Here is a 6,000-nt window from a genome sequence, read left to right on the forward strand (position 1 = left end):
AAGTACTTGATCTCTTCGGTTTGTTGATGTTGACAGGGTGAAACGGTTCTAAAGTATTATTTTAGAAAATACACAACAAATGTTCTGTACGTCCATCTGTTCGTCATTTAAAAAAATTTTTTGTGGTGGGTGAAGGGAATCTATCCTTCTCTCAAGTCGCTACAGGTGAGATGCATGGATGACAACACCTCTTCTGTTTGTCTTTGAAATCTGCCAGCTTCATGTCTAGTCACCACACGGAGTGATCCAATAACGGTTTAATCAAAATAAAAATTTAAAAAATCGCCTTGCTGCACCAACTGACAGACCAACATGCCGCAAATGCCTCCGGACCAGAAACTCCAAAATCACATTTCCTCTCTTTACCTTTTCCATCAAGTAGAAGTAATAATATCACAAAATAAATATACTGTCTTTTCGCAACCCACGGCAACAGAAAGGACTACAGGACAGTTCACAGCAATAATACTACATAAAGGTATACCTGTCTTGCAGAATCCTCCACCGCCGCTGTCGTCGTCGTCGTCTGTGGTTTATTCCAGTTGTCGAATCTGTGCACAACAATTCTGCACCCGATGCAGTCCCCTCGCTTTTGCGATCTTTTGGTCACTCGCCGCCCGAACTTGCTACCTCGCCAAGCGAGGTCACTGGAAGCAGACGTGTAATTAACTCCCTTTGCAATAAAATTGTCATGCAGCCTGCCTCGTCCCGCAAACCGCCTGTGGCAATGGGACAGTCTGTCGGCTGTCGCCCCAGCCGGCCACCACTTTTTTCACTCTTTTTTTCCCCCTTTTTCACGCTAAGAATCCAACGCTGGAGGCCTCAGTCTCTCTTGGGGGAGGGTTATGGGGGGGCACACACTCACACCGACGACATTTGCGCACACCTTTAGAGAGAGGTCGACGAAGCACACCAGGTGAATTAAGACACACAAGCTGGTAATGTAGTCGGCTTTGGAGTAAAGATGCAGAAGATTTTGTTGTTGATTTTTGTTTTTTTTTTCTTTCCTTCTCTCTCTCCTGGTCAGCTCCACGTGACCACACACACAAACATGGCGCGATGGTGGGTGAGCAGCGAGGAGTTGCAGGAGACAATGCCGGCCATTACAGTAGCTGCTGGGGTCTCGCGCTCTGTCACTCTCGCATGGTGGGTACGAGCTGTACGTTGGCCAACCAGGCGGTGAAAGCTCCACCGAAGGCGTATCCACGACTGCTGAGCCGGTGGGAAGTGTACGGAACGGCCGCAGACGATATCGCGGGAGGAGGATTTAACCGCGCCCAGCGCCAAGCACCTAAGTTATGCTGGATGGACAGAACGCACGCACGAGTGAATGCAGGAGAGAGAAGGACAGAAAAAATTCTCGCTGGTGTGCAGCAGCAGACATGGTAAAGGATGAGGGGGAGACAGAGGAGAGTGGGTAGGGTTGAGGGGAGGTAGTAGGTGGTGACTGAAAGAACGACCAAATATCTTTTTTTTTTTTTTTTGTCGGGAGGGAAGAGCTGTTAGCTCCATCGTTCGTTGACGGGAGGGGTGGCGGGAGGGACCGAAGCCTTCCCCGCGTCTAGCCAATCATCAAAGCTCTACCTGCCACTCTCTGACAGCCGCTGGAAGACAACAGCGCTTTACTCCGCACGGGAGGGTCTTCCAGGTAGAGATAATTTCGCGGCAGTCCCTCCGATCGCGTTGGCTGGAAGACTCCGCGTAGAGAAAACAACGCGAGAGGCTTTCATCGCGTCAGCCATCGCGGTAGGTGGAGTCCTACGTCTGTGGAGCACGCGCCGGTTGTTAGCTCCGCGCACCCGCCAGTGGCGCAAGCCGATTGGTCAGAACGCGACTGCAACTTCTACCCGACTGTTACCTACCGCAGCATTGGGATCGATGGACAAAAACAGTTTAAACAAAAACGAAAAATAAACCATCGCAGCCCCAGCAAAACCAATGTTTTCTCCGCAGCATCACATCGATTGCGCAGGAAAGGAAGCGAGTGCGGTGGGTTTTGGTCCGAACAGATTCCAGATGGAATAAGAAAAATAGGTTTTCTGTGTTTTCATTATGACATTACCGAGGCTTGCGAGACTCGAAGGATGTCTCTTCTTAGCTTTGAGAGACGGATGAAAGAGAGATTGTCACTATGTATGCATGTATGTATGCACCGACTGATTTACTTCTATGTATCGATGGTGTGTGTTGTTTTACAAAAAGAGTCAAACAAATGAAAAATCATTAGAAACTTTTCCCGCTAGGTTTTAGTTTATCAGTGAAATACTGACAGTTTCTCACCTGCGTCTTCTTCTTTACGATAAACAAACTTTTGAAGGGCACGATCGCGAAAGAATGTAGTTGTGGCTAAAAGAAGGAAGGAAAGACTTACGGAATGAAAGAAAGAAGAACACTATTGGAGTCAGTTATCAGTGAACTCCAGTTACGTCCACTTGATCCAGTTATGGAAGTGGTTAACCCAAGTAACTTAATACTGACTTTCAGGTCGGATACGAAGAAAGAGTGAGCGAGCGAGAAAACGACATCGGAAGAATAAGAAAGAACAGAGTGCTCGTGACAAAGCATTTATTTCTTTAATATGATCAGTTTAACGATGCAACAGTTCCATTACAATTTTATGTGTAGTAAACTGTTATGACCATAACATGGACATTTTAATAAAGTTGGTCTTAATTAGAATATTTACTGATTATTTCTTGTAAGTTCAATCAATCAGTCCATCTAAATGACTGCACTTCAGTTTCAAATGTGCACTTCTCTAAATATTTTGTGTTATTGTATTGACAAACAAGTGTCCGACACAACTATGGGTGTCTTCAAGAGGTAGAGTTGTCTGCCGAGGGTCACCGATGTTCTTCAAGGCGAGGGCGAGGTAGAAACAGGTGTGAAACAGTTCTAGGTTTTACAATTTTACAGTTTTTATTTCAAATTCGAAAATGTTCTCCTGACAGATGAGCACAATCTCCATTAGTTGCTATGCTTCTATGTGATTGCAAGTCAAGTAGCGAAGCAAGTAATGAACCTATACCGGTTTGTATCATCCGAACCTTTTTGAATGTTTTGACAGAGGAATCTTAAAAAAATCTAATTGTTTGTGAAATGTATGAAGAAGACCTTAGACACAGTGTGTATGTGAGAGAGAGAGAGAGGGAGAAAGTTGACTGAAGAGGGTTTGTTAGTTTTAAGTATCATACAGAAAAGAGATAAATTGTTTATGCTAAAACACATGTCGGCAATCAAGAGAACAATCAAGATTGAAGTGGCATATAGCGGGTGATCTGTCAAGACTAACTGTATGTCACATAGGATTATAATGTGTGGTCAGTCCTACGAGGCAGTTAATCACTTTAACGAAACAGTTCAATTACAAATAAGAGCACAGATTAAATCATTTACAAGAGTAACAAAGATGAGCACGGCCTCATCAGTATCAGTAGAGGAGTAGTGGTAGATAGCTAGTGGTAGAGACCACAGTGGAATGTAGAGTCTGTTGAGGAATAAAAGATAAATAAAAAGAAAAGTAGATCTTCCAGACAAAGTGCATGACACCATATATGAGGTGAGGGACAGACAGACAGGCAGGCAGGCAGGCGGACAGCGAAAGGGAATTAGGGAGAGAGTGAAGGAGACAAATGCATGCCGGTATTAACAGTCAGAACTCCAATAAGCTTTTATTGCTTTAAATAGCAACATTTGTTGAACCTGTTTCATGCGACTTTTTCTATGCCCCTCCCCATCCTCTGATTATTGTGCGAGACACGTTCACACGTACCTCACTGGCAGACAAGTCCCCATGACTAATGTCTGTAAAAGTGTCGGCCATGTACCATCGCCGTTAACGGTAAAAACGTTACTATCAATTGAATGTTTTATTTTTATCCTACATGTCCGGTCTTGCTAGACTAGGGGTAGGAGACTTAAAAAAAACCCAACAACAACACAAAAAAAAAAAAACAAAAACAAGCAAACAAAAACAAACAAAAAAACAAACAACTCGAAGGAAAAAAAAACATGAAAACAATGTCAAATACAACTATAACAACAAAGCAAAAACAAACTAATAAAGACTTTAAAAAAGGATGGATCGAGGAAATTATCCTGATGAACTCCTGGGCAACCACCCAGACGCAACAGCCCTACGGGACCTGCTTATCACTGCGCAAAATTGTTTTCATCTTTTAATGGAAAAAAAAAAACCCGGCTGAGATTTGAAAGTTAAAAGCAATTTTCCGAAAGGTTTTGGATGCATGCTCTGCGTGCACTGCCAGCCTGACCTCATCCCCCCTGTACGTAACGCTCACGTGACTTGCCTGTGACATGTACCTACTGCTTCGCACTCAGTCCTCTTGACTCACCTGGCGCTTTTAGCGTTTACCTGCCTCAGCTTTCATCCTGGTCCAGCTGATAAGGGACGATTTTTTTTTTTTTTTTTTGGTGATGGGAAAAAACTGCGCACCTGCAGTTATCGTTGAAGAAGCAGAAGAAGGATATCTTTCTTCAGGATATCATTATGTTCTTATGTAATTTTTTTTTTTGATACAGTATGAGAATGGGGAAATGTGTTCATTTGTTTTGATATGTTCTTTTAGGTTGTGTTCTGATAAGTATTTTTATTATTTTCTTTAACCATGTTTCGATGAGTACGTTTTCTGTTAGAATGCTCCCACTGAAGCTCTAAAAATATGCACCAAAAAAAGCATGGAATTCCAGAAGTTTTGATTAAGTAGTAGTGTTTTTTTTTTTTAAATTAAGAGACATACAAATTAGGGGTATATTGATTTCACGATAAGAAAATAGAGGAAAATCAGAGATAATTGACATATACAATGTTTGTAATGGTTTCAATATGCGGACGACAAAATAACCAAAAAGAAACAAAACAAACAAAAACAAAAAACAAACAAACAAAAACAAAACAAAACAAAAATCAAAACAAAACCAAAAAACCAAACCAAAACAAACAAACAAACAAACAAACAAACAAACAAAAACTATGAGATTAAAGACATAAAAATAATTATTTATTATGAATGAAAAAGAAAACCTATTTATCCACAAATATGCAACAATATTAAGACATGCACGGGGGTCAAATGTGGAGAATGTCCATGCTATTCTTAGTGAAAAGTCTCCCCCCAAACCCCTCTCCCAAAGTTTTCTTCACTGTGTTGTCAGCTTGTATTGTTCTGACAGTTCCTTGCATTTCAAGTTTTCCACTGACGTTTTCATTACCCACCTTAAAGATGCACAGATGCTTAAGAAAATAAGGATTGTGATCGAGCTGGCAATAGATACATGGGTAAGAGAACAGATACAACGACAGGCGACTGTTGTTTGGAGGCAGTATCTGCTTCTGTCTGCAGTAGTAAAGTTTACATCTGCTTTTATGCCTCTCATGGCTGCCTCTTGTCTGTGAATCATGGCGGTTTTAGACGTTGTTTTAACGCTTGTAATCTGAGGTACGACTGCAGGATTCTTTGTCGGGGGAGCTTTACTGGGGGAGGAAATATTGTCAAGAAAACACATGTTCACATGGACTGACCTACGAATGGTGTTGCACACGAGAAACACGACAAAGAGAGATCGTGTATTGGTTAAATCCTGTCTTTTATCAATCTTTGACTAGACAAGATTCCTGCTCTTTGACCTCTTTGAGAGGTAATACAAAGCTTTACCAACGATAATGACCATTCTAAAGACTGGAAGTCCTAGTAAGGAATTATTTTGTATGGAGATAACAAACAATATACGAAGACATAGTCACGTATTCAAACTTTTTTCCTGTTGTCAGAATGATTGGTAGCATCACGTAGTATGTCCGCGGCCTGATGCATGAGGTTTAGTTTAGTTATAGTCTTCGTCACTCCTCGAGGAGCATGATGCACGAAGCCCGAGAATCTTTAAGAACCTTTGGGCAATTGAGAGAAATTTGGTGTCCTAAATTTTTGGACTAAAGCCTTTTCTAAATCTTCTAAGTTCTCAAAATGACCGGCTTCCTGA

Source organism: Pomacea canaliculata, linkage group LG2, assembly GCF_003073045.1.
Source record: "Pomacea canaliculata isolate SZHN2017 linkage group LG2, ASM307304v1, whole genome shotgun sequence".
Classification (NCBI taxonomy): domain Eukaryota; kingdom Metazoa; phylum Mollusca; class Gastropoda; order Architaenioglossa; family Ampullariidae; genus Pomacea; species Pomacea canaliculata.